This window comes from Sardina pilchardus, chromosome 22 (genome assembly GCF_963854185.1).
Source record: "Sardina pilchardus chromosome 22, fSarPil1.1, whole genome shotgun sequence".
In the NCBI taxonomy this organism is placed as follows: domain Eukaryota; kingdom Metazoa; phylum Chordata; class Actinopteri; order Clupeiformes; family Clupeidae; genus Sardina; species Sardina pilchardus.
The window spans coordinates 27,637,550-27,653,933 of NC_085015.1; the positions used below are offsets into that span (position 1 = coordinate 27,637,550).

Here is a 16,384-nt window from a genome sequence, read left to right on the forward strand (position 1 = left end):
GCTTTAAAAGGAAACCATCAACGATCATGTTGAACAAAGTGATTGATAGCTGATTTGGTACTCACAGAAACACTAATCATTAATCAGTCAAGCACTACAACTGTTAACACATTCCTTTGCTTGTTTAACAATACAGTCAGCATCAGTATTCAACATTTGTCTAAAGAACTGGAATTAGTATAGCTGCAACACCGATTTATTTACCGTATAGTTACGAACTCTAACAGCTGCTAAAAAATGAATTTGCTTTTGGACTAAGCCAACTTGTGTCTTGGTTGTTTGCTAGCTAGTAGTACCCTACAAACATAGATGCTAGCTGGCACATTCTGCACAATACATGTCAAATTTCCATAAACAATAACATCATAAGTAAGGCAGCTACCATTATCTACCATAGCTACCAAATCATTACCTCAGCTACACGGGCAACTGAAGCATTCCATTCCAACAATTAGCTTTCACTATAATCAGTGTACCTGGCTAAACCAGACGCGAGAGTGGCACGCACATTTGAAAAAGAAATTGTCTTCTAAATCTAGAAATTGTCTTCTAAAACTATACAGTGTACCTGGACCGTCAGACTGCTCATAGAATGGACTATGCTGGCTAATCCTGGAGCTTCCTAGTCTATCCTGACATGCTGATGCTGATGTTGTCTGGGATGGACACAGGTAAAAAGAAGAGCGTGGTGTAGTCCATTTTGGAACCATTTTACATCAAATGTAAATCAATGAGAACAGAGAAGACTGCAAGTGGTGTGTTGTAAGGTCATAATCATAATATACTGTGAGGGGGACATACATGCCTTTGTGAAAAGTGTGTAAAAATGTGTAATTCTGTCAGTATTAAAACAAACATTTATACTGTATATTCATGTGTGCAGTACTTCTTTAATTGTACGGTGTAACAGTGTGTGGTTGATATTTTCCAACAGCATTCATTCAGTACGTATTTGACACACTTAGCTTGGAGGCTACATACTCTTTGAAATTTCAGCATAATTTTCCTATGCTGTGGCAAACTGAGTTTAAAATGCGTTAAGACCTCAAAGGGGAAGGCTAGTAGTCACAGGTTTGGGGAGGAATTAGCATGAAACTTCTTGAGAGGCAAAAGGAGGAGATATGTAATTGCCAGGTTTTTCATTCCTTAGCTGGTGGATATCAGACAGATGGGGCGGATAACACAGGGACCCTAATAATTAATGCTCATGTTCTGTACTTGAGGGATCTCTTATCTCTGTCCCTCTGATTACAGCCAAATACAGAATTCTGAAAATTCCCCTCATTAGCGGGCGAATTCACGAGGACACCTCTGGATAGCTCCAATAATGAGCACTTCTTTACCACCCCTGAGCAGGTGCAAGTTTTATAAGCCACCAAGATTGAGTCTTGGAGTTACTTGGAGGATCGCTAAGCACATGCTTTCACATAGCTTGCACACAGCCGTACCAATTAGTGCACAATGTGGTTGTGATATTTCTTTGTGTGGTATGCTTGGTAGATTTAGTCAACTCTGAAGGTAATCCAATGTTTGATTTTGGTTTAATAGCAGAAAAACAGTAAAGGGTCTATATTAAAACTGTAATAAAGCTACTAGGCCTTGACGTTTTAACAGATTTCCATAATGTAGGATATCCATAATTTAATCAAACTCCAAAGAAGCTGAAAATCTTATTATCTGACTTTATCCCATCAAACCTTTCTTGGAATATGGTATTTCAAACCAAACTGAAGGTGAGTGAAAGAGTATATATACGCACACCTCCCAAAAGCTCTTTATACCAAAAGAACAGCTTCACCTGTTTGTCATACAGCAGGTGCCAGAAACTGCAGAGCTCTCTGGTGTTTGATCTGGACAAGCATGTTAAATTTTTAATCCTCTCACAGTTGGCCATTTGTAATCTATCACCACCTAAAATCTGCTGCACTATTATCACACATCCATCTGCCTTGCATTTAATTATAAAGCATTAATGGCATCTAATGTCTCATGGGCAACTATGGGCATTCCATTGACCTCTCTCAAACTATGATGCAAGGACGTAGGATTGGTTGAGAGGTTGGGCCTTTGGCACATCAAAAGCTGCTCCAGAGAATGGCAGACTTTCCCCAATTATAAAGTACTTTCCTTCAAGGAACTAAGTTGAATTTTTAGGGGGTTAAATGGCTGGAATGCATCTTTAAAATGTTGCTGAAATACTGCTGACAATATTGTCAAATTGTCGATGGGCAGCAAATTGATACGGCCTTAGATACATAGACCATAGACATGTGATCAATGGTGCCTAGTCATTCATGTCACCTGAGAGCGCTTCCGTTGATTTTGTTTACAACAAAATGGCTGTTGCTGAAGAAGCAAGATGTTTGATGTTGCTATCGTGTCTATTGTACAAGATATTGACAGCGCAATAACTCTAAAATACAAACAGAAAACAGCAATTAAGGCATTGGTCAAGAAGAAGGATTTTTTGTCTGTTCTCCCTACAGGATTCACGGCAGGCTATTTCGTTATTCCGATTGTTTAGGTCTAGCCAGTGTGTACAGAGGCGCTTTTTCCTCCTATATCCATAGAAACAACACCCCATAATCCAATGGTGCCGTATTATACTGAAATTCTGAATAGAATTGTCTGTTATTATGGCTGAAAAGAACTGTAGGGGCATTCTCAGAGATAGGGGAATTTGGGTTTAACTTCCAGCTGAACATTTTGCCCACTTTGGTCCATATTACCCGGTCCTACCAATGTGCATGGCACTAACTCACAACAAATGACTATTGGCATGACCCAGATGGAATGTTATCCATAAGATAAGTACTTTTGCTCCTAGGCAGAGAAACAATCCAATCATGAGCAAATGTATGTGCTGGTCTTGATCTCACCTCAAGCTCCTGTAGCTCTGAGAGGAGACAACGACAATGATGACGATGATGGTGATGCACCATAGAGAGGAGACCAGCGATGACAGAGTCAAAGCGACAGAAGGCATGTGGCTGGTGTCCTATGCAGCTGTGCCACATCAGAAGCAGAACAGAGGCAGAGACCTGGCCTGATCTGACATGGGTGACTTAACTGGCCGTCTCCTGGGCAATGACAAAAGAAAGAGTTAAGAAATCAGTCAGTTAAACTTTGTCTCTGGACTAGGCTTTATATATTGTTTTTTTCTTTAACTTTACAAAAATATGATAAACAACTAAGAGATAAAACAAGAGTAACCATCCAAGAAACCCTTTAAAAAAAAAAAAGAAAATACATAGACCATATAACGCATCGGTTGCTATTGTGTACTCATCACTTATTTACTTCAAGCTACAATTTGACACAGACATTAAAATTGCAACTGTTTTGCATGGCGAAACCATGAAAAATTAACACAGATTTGCTTGGGAGTAAAGAATAACAGTGTCATATGGGAATTCATGCACAAAAATGAACAAAATAAGTGCACAGTGTGATTATGCCAAATACAAAACACTTCTCCCCAAAAACAAAATGGCATTATACACACTCAAAGAGGCCCGGTGCTGCACTGATTGCTCTGAGAGGCACAGCACTTGCTGGATCACTGCGTCTTGTCTTAAAAGTCAGGACAAGAAAGTTCCATACATTTGTAGTTCAGCGTGATCTTTGTTTGTGTGGATGCTTCTTATACAGTACAGTGGTGGGGTTACCGAAAGTGATGGGCACGGACAAGCCCCCGTCTCCCTGTCACTGTCAGCTCACCAGTGACTCCGTGACATGCCTTTGTGTTTCCCATCATCCCCTTCTCTCTCTCACACTGAGAGGCAGCATAGAAACCCACCTGCCACACCGCCAGCCACTACAAAGAGCAGGTAGGATATTATGTGTAGCTATTTGTTTTGCACAGAAATGAAATATTTATCATCACTGAACACCTACCAGGAACAGAGAGTGGACAAGCATCATTCATCTCTGGAGCCCAGCGTTTGCTCTCCGCCAAGGGCTGAGGCCCAGGGCCCGCTGGGTTTTCAGCTATTCAGAAAGTTCACTTTGAGTCTGGATTTCAAAGTGGGCTAAGAGCAGGGGGGAAGTTACTGGCGCTGGGAGAAGGACGAGGAGACACCGTGCAGGGCTGACTGTCTCAGGCCTTGTATTAACTGAAATACCAGCCGGGCCAACTGTAATACCTCTGTTTAACATTTACCTGCCATTCCAAAAGGACTCGATCGAGACTTGAGATTGATATGCTTGCTCCTGCTGTGCACAACACCATGCCCGTACATGCAAGTTGCCTGAACAATGAACGTGTGCGGGAAACGTGTGGACAGCGTGCTAATTTTGCCTTCACGCGTCAAATTAAATCAGATCTCGCAGACTAAGGGACTGTGATTCCGTTGGTGCTTGATTCATTCATTTTTCGGCGTAATGAAAAGGTTCATGATCAGAGCGACAGCTTTACCTTGCATACGTGAAATACCATCAACATGGATAGATGGGACCTGATAGAGCTGTCAGAAAGGGAAACTGGAGGACAAAACGAGTAGAGGATGGATAGCACTTTGGCTTCCTAACCTCTTGTCGTCATGAATTCATAAAATATTTCCAGTGCAAAGCCTTGGTAAGTTTCCATTAGAGGAAACGAAATGTGAAATATATTAGCATGCAGGGCATTGATATGACTCTTAAACAGGACACTTTTTAATATTCAGATGATCCATTTAGGCTAACGAACAGAGCTCTTCATTTTCTACATCACGGAGATACATCTTTTGCTATTCTAATGTGACAGAGCAACCTGGGGGGAATGAGCTTAAAATATTTATTAACATTTTATTTGAAAGGAAAAGGAAAAAGAGCAGAAGATTGATGGCGGGCGAGAGAGAGAGACGGAGCAGGAATCTTAGAGGAAGGAGAAAAGGAAAAAAGCCCCCACATGACAAAATATCAAGGTAAATTGGATAAACCAGGGCTGTTAACGGCAAAGCAATGTGACATGAGAATACCACAAGCTCTGTTTTTGTGGGTTTGGTGATGCACATGATGGAGAAGTGGCCTTGTAATGATGTGCACTGGGAGGCCCATCTGCCTTTCCACAAAAGCCATCCCGCACACAGGGTTGGAGGAGAGGAAGTGCTCCAGGGGGAAGACGCAATTATAACCCAAAGTTGGGGGAGTGCGTGGTGGCGGCGCGCCACAGCCTGGCTCAACCCAGCCCAGCCCAGCCCAGCCCAGCCCAACCCAACCCAGCCCAACCCAGCCCAGCCCGGCCCAGAGCACAGGCACAGCAGAGGCAGGCCGCGCAGCGCTTGTCGACAGGGGGAGTGCAGGGCAAGGGGTGCTGGCCGTGACATCTCATACACGGCTTTGGGCTTGTGGTGGGACTGGGGCCCGTGGAGGTGCGGCGTAAAGCCTGATTTCCATCCGTGCCGTGACCCCCTTGCCCTGCCCTGTGTTCATACAAGAGCAAAAGTTTGAGTCCAGACCCCTGTGGTGTCAGGAGACACCCCTCGCCAGTTACTAACGCCCCTCAGGAGACAAGTGCGTTAGCATATTTATAAATCATTCAGAAATCTGCTTTCCGCTGCTGAATAGGAACGAGGGCTGCTTTCCGGCTCACTACAGAAGTAAATGACTGCACAAATACCAGCTCTGTTCTAGGTTATATATCTGCCACTTAAGCACACCTGCTACACAAAAGCAATTTATGATAAGTCAATAAAACAAGAGTGGGCATATAATGTTTTTCTCACGCATGCATAGTAATGTCTCAACAAACAGTGTAATAACAACCGGCGCTGGTACGTTTTCGCTACAGTTTTTGGTTATGCAGTAATTTCATTACTGAACATTTTTGCGCAGAGCATAAAACCATCCTTATACAATCGCCATGGTTCAGCGTGCAGCGTGTGATGTGATTTTAAGGACAGGGCTGTGTGGGTGTTGGGAAATATACAGCAGCCCCCCACAACACACAGGCCAGGAAGGGGAGCAGGAAATGACTGTGGGTGTTAACCTTGTCAAAAACTGTTGGTCCTTATGCTGACTCCAGAGCCGAAAGTCAAACAACAGGTAAGAGAGAACTGTGAAATCCATTCACTCCACACTGCAGCGCTCGGCACCGCTAATAGGCGAGGATAAAACATAAGCACCTTATTAGAGCCGAGCGTCATTGCATAGTTTGTGTTTTTATAGCCCCGCGCCGATGTGATTTCGATTACTCCCTGAAAACGGGGAACACCTGGAAGGTTTTCGTTGAGGACAAGAGTGATTGTGTGCTTCAGGGTATGGAGTGTTTACAGTGTAACTTTTCATGGCTTTTCGAAATGAGGAGCGCTGAACTTTTGACTGCCTAAAGAGATGTCGGGTTATCTCTCTTAGTCGCTCTCTGGCACAGAATGTGATCTGTATTATTGAATGTTATCCTCCGCACAGCAATGTACATGTACTGTAGACTTTCATGGTAAATAGTAAAAGTCCTGCGAGCACCCAAAGCGCTTTACATTGTCATGCCTCACATTCACCCATTCACACACACACTCACACACTGATGGCGGAGACTACCATGCAAGGCACCAACCTGCTCATCAGGAGCACTGGGGTTAAGTGACTTGCTCAAGGACAGGGTCCGGAGAACCTGGGCTCAAACCAGCAACCCTCCAGTTGCTGGATAACTCCTCTACCTCCTGAGCCACTGCCACACTTTTATGAGGGTTAAGTGTATGTGCTGATTCATTTTTAACATTGATGTAACGCATGTTATTTCAATTTAGTTGTTATATGATTTGCTGAACATTAAGCCTTGTGCTGTAGGCCACAGATTTCCCAGTGGCCGTGGTACCATGGTGTTGAATTTGGTGAGTTGAATAATTCACCAGTGGTACCCCTGGTTAAATTTGGAATGGAGAATAAACAAAACACTTCCACTTTTGGGGGACTGCTAAAAGCATTACGGCCGTGCATGCTAAACACATTACGGTGAGATGGGTGGTGGGGGGTTGGAGTAGAGGGAGAAAAATGAAATAGAGGAGAAAAGAATCATTGTGCTTCTGCTCAGCTCCATAGTGCTGGTAACCCCTCCGACATCAAAGTAATAATGATTGAGTTGGTCTCATCGTGGAGCTCTGTCCCTAGCTAATATATCTACCTGGAAAACTTCTTTTGAATGAGCTCTCATTTGATCTTGTATGCAGGCGACACATGTCACACTGGGTTATTCCCACAGTTAATATCCTTTCATAGGCTGCCATGCAGGCAAAACTTGATTATTTTGGCACTTGGGCAAACAGGCACTGCGGATTTCAATAGATGAGTAACATTGCATGCAGGGCGAGTCTTTGGAAATCCCATTTGCTTTTTTTTTGCATTCCATATTTCTTCTTTTTCTTTTCTTTTCTTTTTGTGAATGGGTCATACTTTACAGCTATGAGGAATGGCGTGTTGCTTCATTGACCTTACATGGAAAACACTCTATTTGAGGTTAACAAGACACCACAGTTATGACTACCACTTTGGACATTTATATTAGTGGCACTGAAGAAAACAAAAGAAACTAAGCATTACTATTGAAAACAGCCTGGTTTTGATTACATTTATAGACCTGCTTTGCACAACTATGCATGCTTCGTATTTGCTAAACCATGAGATCCAGTGGAAAATAGGGGGGAAATCTTCTCAGGGCCATGGACTGGGTGCCTAAAGAGACTGTCACTTGGGTGTCGACATACCAAGATGGATTGACAGACGCAATTACAAGAACCACACGTGGAGCACTTGCCCCAAATTAAGCGGGCCCTCCACGCTGGACAATGTATGCCTGTTTTCACTCTGACAGACCACATTTGCTGTTTTGGCAGCATTCAAGAGACCTGTCAGAAAATTAAAGAGGGCAGCTCCTTTCAGCATACCTTAAATCTAATTTCCAGTTTGGCATTCAAATTGCTTAAGAATTCAAGTGTATAGTTATTTTCAGTTAATTATTGGTGTCAAATACTCATGGCAGATCATGAGATGCAATCCACTGGACAGGAATGAAATATCAACACACAGTTTAATTTAACAGAAGTCCTCTATCAAATATTCCACCGCAACGTCTTGGTTTACCCCACTGTGAAGGCTTCCAAGCACGCTGGTTAATGCAGTTTAACCAATTAAACGTATTTGGATAACTTAGAAAGACCCCGATTCCTTCAGGACCATGTCATAAAAGAGTGCCCCATCCTGATTCAAAATTTAAAATAGGGCCTTGGGTTATTCACTGAGAAAGGGGGACAGGGTGTCAGAATAGCACTGTACCATGTTCCTCTCAACCCTTGCCACTGTTGGGTATTAGCGAATCAAAGATTTTTTTCCCTCTCTCTGTCTCTGTCTCTCTTTGGCCCAAAAAGGCTGCAGGCTTGGAAATAATCATAATGAACAATTCAAAAAGAACAATAATGAGGCTTTTATATTCTCCCGCAAAAAGATTGTAATAATCAGGATAATTATGGTATATTTCTCCGGGTCATCCCTCATTAGGAGTGGAGGCTCTCGCTGTGAAATGGTTCAGTGTTAATTTGGTGTCCTCATTGTAAGAACAAAGTCCTCCTCGGGTCAGGTTAGGCAGAGGACAATCAAACCCAAGCGCTGTGTCTAACCATCCCTGTAGGCACTCAGTATCACAAGTCTGACAGAGGAGAGGAATTAATGGAGAGGGGCTGCGGGTGTCTCTGGAAATACAGCGCAGGCTTCAGCAGTCCATCAGCAGTGCCTATAGACTTCAAGCAACACTGATAGTGTGCGCCCTGCTTAAGCAATGTACAATGTAACTATTTGCATTTTACAACTGCCTTTATTGCTGCCAGCAAGGGGACTAGATGACGCTAAAGACAATTAATGGTTGTGATTAAAAATAAAAGGTTGTGGCATATAGAATCGCATGCACGCTTGCCACGGGCAGCCGCAATTGATTGTTTGGGTCTGGAAGGTTACCAGTAGTAGTAAAAAAAAAATTGAAAAAACAAACAAATATAGTAAAACTACAGTGTAATTGCTATGCCTTATATATATATATATATATATATATATATAAAACACACACACACACACACACACACACACACACACACACACACACATTGTTATACAAGGCATTAATTGCCCCCCACAAAATTGTAAAAGGATTTGTTGTGGATAGTGCAACTCTCATTAAGGTCAGGAGGACTATAGTGCTAAATTCAGACAAAATGCAACGAAATAGGAGAAATACAAAAGCTACCTCTTTTTCATCATTAAACCATTATCAGGTCTAACCAATACTTGGCTGGTGTGCAACATTTAGCTTGCTTGGACAAAAATCGAAAGTGCCACCCCCTACCCCCACCCCTTCTCCAATAACACACATCAACGTAGAATGCTGAACAAGTTTCAAGTTCCAGAGAAAATGAATGGGAAGGTTGTAAAAACATTGCAATCGGAAAGGCGTGACCATTTCATTGCTGGAGGTGGAGAGGAGAGAGATTGCAGCCAAACTGACCTCTGTCAACGGTTGGCAGGATTTCAAGGCAACCCCATTGGGACCGGAGATATTGCTGACCCCACCATTAATCTTTGCTTTTTCTAGTATGTGGACAGAAAACATCACTCTCCATTCTGATGATGCAATGAAAGCACATTCTAATAATAAACAGCAGGCAAAGGAAAGAAAAATATATTAGCAAAGGGCCAACCAACTGTATGTGCCTTCGTTACTAAACCTTTGACCAGCAAAAAATACACACCATCTGGAAGAGCTCCACGCTTGGAAGATGAGTACTTAAATCTGAGGATCTTAACCCCCATCTCCCCTTGTAACATATTGCATTTTACAGTGCTTTGTTGTGAAGCACAGAGCACAATATGCTTGCATTCTGTAGAGAACTAAGGGTCTGATTTTTAAATGAAATTGCTGAGATTTATTTCACTGCATCCATTCTGGTTAAAGATCTATATTTGGCAATAGTTTAACTGTAATTTTAGATCACTCCACTCTTTTTAGATCTGTCCACTTTTATAGTTAAGGCTCTATAGAAGATAGAATAGATTCTAAAACATGCAATTAAAATCTGTGTCAAACCTGAAATAATGATAAAAAAGGGATCTGTGCCTCCTCAGTGGAACTTTACCATGGCCAATTTTACAAAAAGGGGCCAACTGGGACCGAATGGGATAAGAAGGGGAGAATTTATCTTTGGGTTAACCCATCCCCTCTCCTCCCCCCATGTCCCCCTTTAAGCTTCCCACAAACCATCTTTAATGGAAGCGACCAAACTAGCCAGTAGCCAAGGAGGAGAGAGGGGCTGAACAGGACGGATGCCAGAGCCTCAGCCACCTTCCCTCTACCCCTCCAAGTCTCTGGCTCGCTTAATTATGATTAATTGCCGCCTGGATAATCAGATACAGCTTCAAAAGGTTGGGGATGACAGTCCAAGGACACAAGGAAAAAGGAGGCAAGGTATGTGTTCATTAGCAAAGAAGCAGGCTCTTCCCCTACGCCGGCCCACCGCCTCTTGTACTTTAACAATCCCAAATAGAATTAATTTTCGATGTTATATGAGCAAAGCCGCCAGGGAGCTGGACTCCGCGTTACATTTTTCAGTCACCACCGTCCCGTCAATATGGCAATGCCGGGGTGCCCCCCTCTCGTGATTGACAGCAGTTTCAAGTTTCGGTTTTGTGTCAGCGCTCCCTGGGTGGCAGGCCATGATGAGAAACTACAACAACAGGAGAGCAAAAAAAAAAAAAAAAAAAATGGAAAGCGTTTAAAAGGCTCCACTCTTGACTTAGCTGGCCCAGAATTAATAGACTTCACTCTCACCCCCTCACTTCCTCTGCTCATTTCAACACACACTGTGAGAAGTGTAGGAGATTTGGACTTGCCAGCGCTTTCCTGCATTTTAAATCCCTTTGGCTGAGGTGTGGATCACAGTATGGCATTTCCAGCCCTGGAGAAGTGCTGGGTTGTGTTCAACTCCTATTATTACTAGGAGGCAAATCCCCTGGTCCTAGGCGCCAGCGTTTCTGCTCTCTTGGCTCCTTTCCCAATATTGTCTCCTTCGTTACATTCCAGAGTGCTTTTCAACCAGTTAATGTTTGCACTGGGAGGTCGGAGTACCCAACAATCAGTCTTTTGAGAGAGCTATAAGTTCAGAGCCCATCCATATAGCAATACTTTTCCTCCTCTCCTTACCAAAAATATAAAATACAGGTGAAGGGGAGGCCAAAGCAGGGAAAAACATTTAAGCCACATCTGTTTTAGAAATCAAATTGCCAAATGGGGGGAAAGTAGTGGCAGGCCCGTTTAAGGGAGCATGTGCAAGGTGCTAGACGTTGTTCTCAAAATTGTGAGATCATTTTAATGGGTGTCACTCTGTTGAGCAAGCCAAGCTGTGAAAGGGTTTGACTGTAAATTATGTGACCCCTCCTAGGTACCCAGTTTATCCATCAAATCAAATCATCTCTGAGTGTGTCAGATTTGTGCCTGCAGTTAGTCATGCATTGACTGCTCTTACAGATACTAAGCATACACTCAATTTGTTCCACAAACGAATCCAGTTTAAACATAGAAAATGGACACAATCACATATGTCAGAGATGAAGCAAACTGTTTCAGCACTGTACTGCAACCTTCAGTACCGTCTACTATATTACTGTCTATTACAGCAGCTCTGATTATTGGTCAACTCTTAGGGGTGTAGTTTTAGAGAGCTGTTGCCAGGAGTGGCAGTGTGTACATGATTCAGAGTCAGGCCAAAGTTCATTACTGGAAGGTTTGGTTCAAGCCAACCAATTACAGTTTTAATTTAAGGAGATTGCTAAATTGATGCAGTTCCTGAACACCGTTTGCCAGGTGACAGGGAAAGATCCTGAGGTGTAAAAAACAAGCGATCAGTAGCCAAATGAATAGGGCTCTCGAACAAGTGCAAATTTATAACTCTCGCAGAGCATGTACATGGCTAGAAGAAGTCTGATAGCTATACCTATTCCAACATTTTTACAAAGAGAATTTGTGTATTTTTAGCAACCATATCAAATACCTATTGAATAAAACAATAGCTGTAAAAAGATGTTTTGCATGGTAAATGGTATTCTCATGTTGCTTCAAAAATGTGCTTGAAAAACCTTCAATTTAATGTCCCAGCAAATGTTAAAGGTCAAGCAAGGTTCTAGATTTCTTATAACATACTGTAGTCCAGAGCCATGGCTCTGCTGTAGTCATGATTGTGTCATAACAATGAGGTCACGGCCCATAGAAAGTTTCCTAAATAAAGGAGTTCTTTTCTTGTGTCAGTTATTTTTTTTAATTTGAATGCATACTGAACTGCACAAAATTGAAAAAGAAAAAAAAATATTTATAAAAAAAATTAAAAGAAAATTGGTGCCTTGAAACAGCTCAACCATCTCATCACTTCAGAAATTGTTGTGAAATACAGAACTTTTCTTGCCTTAAGTATTTAAGTGTGCCAAACCCCACTGCTAGACGTGTTCTCAATCTATGCTCATTTCAGCAAGCTACAACATTCATAGAAAAAAAGGCACTCTATGTGTCCTCGACACTTGAATGCTTAAGCTCTAAGAGTAGCTAACATATTTTACAGAGCAATATACAGTTTGCAGTGGCTGTCGTAAGTTCAGCCCAAATGAAAAGTGAGTCAGTTGAGTCCCTGTGGAGAGAGACTTCTGTGGTGAGTGTTAGGGGGAAGAGGCATTGCCTCCCTGGAGTGGATCCGGGACAGACGGCCTGTCCATTAATCCACTACGTATGCGTGTGTCTAATATATGCAATTGCCATTTCTAGTCTGTTAGGCTTGTGGGCCAAAGCCTGGAATTCACTGTAAAATGTATAATTCAGTTGTGTTAATGGATTATGTGAAAGAGGAACATTTTATTTATACATGCCTTGAAATGTCCTTTAAAGTATCAAGTGTAAGTCCTCTTAAAACCACATTGTCCATGAAATATTTAGAAGTCAAACCTTATGTTTCTCTGTATCATATTACTCACTGATATTAGTTTGTGAAATTATTTAGTGTTTTAATACTGACCAATATTTTCTTTTCTTTGCTACATTACACACATTTGATCATTAATTATGTATTTCATGACTCTTCAGCTACATGAATCTTGATGTACAGGATGACGAAAAATATTGTGCTTAATACAAAATAAAACAAGTGTTGCATCAACATTCAAGCACGTCAACATACAGTTGTATTATGTAGAGTATAATAGGCTCACGATATTGCCGTATTTGAATGGTTGCTAAGGTGGCAAACACACAGCCTCTACCCAGAGGGGCCATGTTAAAGTGTTTCCACAGATCTCTCTCAGGCTTACATAATAAGTGATAAAAAACTACTGGGGGAACTAAATCAAAACTTCAGTGAAGTTGATGAATCAGATCATTTATAACACTCGAGGCCAGGCTTTTGCAGCAGGCTTCACGGGACACTGGTGGCACTTTTCCGGGAGATGTGAAGTTTCTGCCGCTCGCCCAGGTTGTTTTATAGATGCTGAGGGAGGGGGGTAATAAATACTTTTAAGCATTGACGGATGGACCTGTTCATTATTTAGCATGTGGAGGGATGGGGGAAGTCAGGCTTGATAAAATGAACTATTTGTACAGGCCACAATCAATACCCGCCCCTCTGTTCCTATGTGGCACTATGGCGGCGGGAGCGCTGGCCACTCTCTTGTTGTGCTATACAAATTGTGCCAACACACACATGTGCAAGTGAACATGCACACACGCACGCACACACACACACACACACACACACACACACACACACACACACACACACACACACACACACACACACACACACACACACACACACACACACACACACACACACACACACACACACACACACACACACACACACACACACACAAACATACGCACATGCTCACAGTTGGTGGAATAAATCTTTTGCGTGAGGTCATTTCATAAAGTAATGTGGGCAGAAAGAATTTCATTAGGTTAAAAGGAATTCAAAATGTGTCAATTGGATCCAAATGAGAAGTGCAGGGAAATCCTGTTTGATGTTCATATGCAATAAATCTTTTTACATTTGTCTGCAAAGTGTAAGCACACCCTGGGGGAAAGCTTTGTTTGAAGTGGCTTGCCGTTTCCACATAGGTTTTCCCTCATAATCTGTTGTTGACATTTATCATATGGAGGCAAGGAGGGATCTTGGGCTGAGGATGAGGCCTCCTTGCTGAACACATTTCCAGCCATATCAGTGGACATGACAGTAAAGCTCATGCAATAAACAAATCATGTCAATTGGAAATAATGGACTCATTTGGATCAGTAGTCAATTGGAGAAGTTTATATGACAGCTAAATCTTTGTTTTTAATCAAAAAATGACAATTCAGATTCTTATGCTGCAAGTGTTCTTATGTGCAACACATGTAAGTAATTAAAGTAATTCATGTTTTAATCCTGTGCTCTTTTTGAAGTTCTTTGTCCCTTGCTCTGGACCTGCCCCTGACACAAACGGTGACTACATTCTACAGCAACACGTGCCTAAGAAGACAGACTGTGGATGCACACTGTATCAATTAATTAAGTATTACTGTAAGTACATACTACTGTACCTAAGGCTATTTCAAAATGAAGTAGGACACAATTTTGTATTTGAGGACTACAGTATATGGGCCTTATTCTAGTGAGTGTGCAAAGACTCTAGTCACTAGTGCTGGTGCTAGCATGATTTGGACTTGTTGTGACCCTGACATGCATATTGATAAATTCATCTGCTGCACACCTCACACTTGGCAGTGGCAGGAGTGCTGTCATCACGTAATGGAAGTCTCATGTAAATGAGGCAGACCTAATTAGGCCTAGGAGAAGCCTGAGAAGCTTCAACGCAGGACGGCAGGATGGGTGAACTCAAGAGTTGGGTCATGCATCCAAAAGTGCGTCTGGTTTACAGAGATTTGCTGGATATGCTGGACATGTTTTACCATACAGTACTTTACTATGTCTTCTGACTTTTATTAACCATGTGTGAAATTTGGTAGTCTAAACTTTGTTAGTATGTTTGCCACCAACTTCATCGGTATGTTTACCTAGAAACTCAATTTGAAATTCAAAACAGACCTTGTTGATAGCCTTTAGCTGCTGTCAATTTGATGTTGAAAATAGCACCCTTGATGAAAATGTGGCTTAGAAATACTGAAAAAGTATATAGATGTTGCTTCAAAAGACAGACAATAGCAGCTGCATACAAATCAGTGGAGAAGCTCATTTGAAAAAGCTTCTCACATCAGTGATGAACAGATAGGTGCATTGAATTTCATGCAGCAGCAACAGCGTTATCTTACTGATGGTGGAGATGTCAAAGTGCTATCTTACTTCTGAATATTATGTCTATCAATTCTTAGAGAGTTCAAGCCAGTGTGATTAACTTCCTCTATATTCCATCAAAGACACACACACACACACACACACACACACACACACACACAGGAGACTTATCCACTTGTATTGAAACCAGTGATTGAGTGTGACAGCAATGTTATTGTATTGTTAACAGATAGTCTGCAAATTCCATTAGAACCATAAATTGCCAACTGGCCCATGTCATCACCTAACTGGTCAACACCTCAGACAGCTTGTAACACTGCCTGAACCATGTGACATATTCAAAATGAGTCATTAGTAAAATTAATTTATATGAAGTACTACACCGTTCTCTTTGGTTGGATTAAAAGTTGGGCAAGCGTTTACGTAAAGAAAAAGTATGGGTAGCTAGCTTTAATGTGAAGCCGGACTGTGACAGTAGCTATCTGTTTGTGGCGGCTGAGGGGTTACGGGCAGGAAGGGAGCTGGGGAATAGAAAGGGTTACAGGCAACATGCCTCTGCAGAAGGAGAGTGATGGTGAGGAGGAAGTATCTGCCTGTGCTGTGGTTTGGTGTGGGAGGAGAGACAGGGCCAAGCAGTAAGCTGATCCAGACAGACGCTTTTCCCATTAATACTGCCTTGGATACCACCTACAGAGTTATGGCCAAGAGGAAAGACAGTGCATTACGATTGGGTGAAGAGGATTTTCCCTCATGTCTGGGACCATCCAAGTCCAAATTTGTGTTCTGAGTTATTACATGGGACGTGACTCTCACTTATTTGCATTCAACAGCCTCGCTGGGTTGATGTTTGTTAAAAAAGAAAACATCAAAAAGCTTAGAGGTGTAAACACACTCAAGGTTCATGTATGCAAAGGCTTATTAGTGACTTTGTAAACAAATATTTGCGCTGAACCAATGGAAGGACAAGGGAGGTCATATACATGTCAAAGCTGGCCTTTTGCCAAGGCGTCACAAGAGTTCACCAAGCGCACACATCGCCACACATCATGAGCGCAAGCCTTAGACTTCATTACACTTCACATGAGCACACTGAA

At 42.1% G+C, this 16,384-nt stretch overlaps 1 long non-coding RNA gene across 5 annotated transcripts in view; it reads right to left on the reverse strand.

The window, feature by feature from the left end:
- The window catches only part of LOC134070391 (uncharacterized), a 193,804-nt gene that overhangs the window by 33,027 nt on the left and 144,393 nt on the right, over positions 1-16,384 (reverse strand). For all 5 annotated transcript variants that reach the window (XR_009936927.1, XR_009936926.1, XR_009936925.1 and 2 more), the window contains one exon: positions 2,880-3,080. This is a non-coding gene — a long non-coding RNA (uncharacterized LOC134070391). The remainder of the gene's footprint in view (positions 1-2,879; positions 3,081-16,384) is intronic.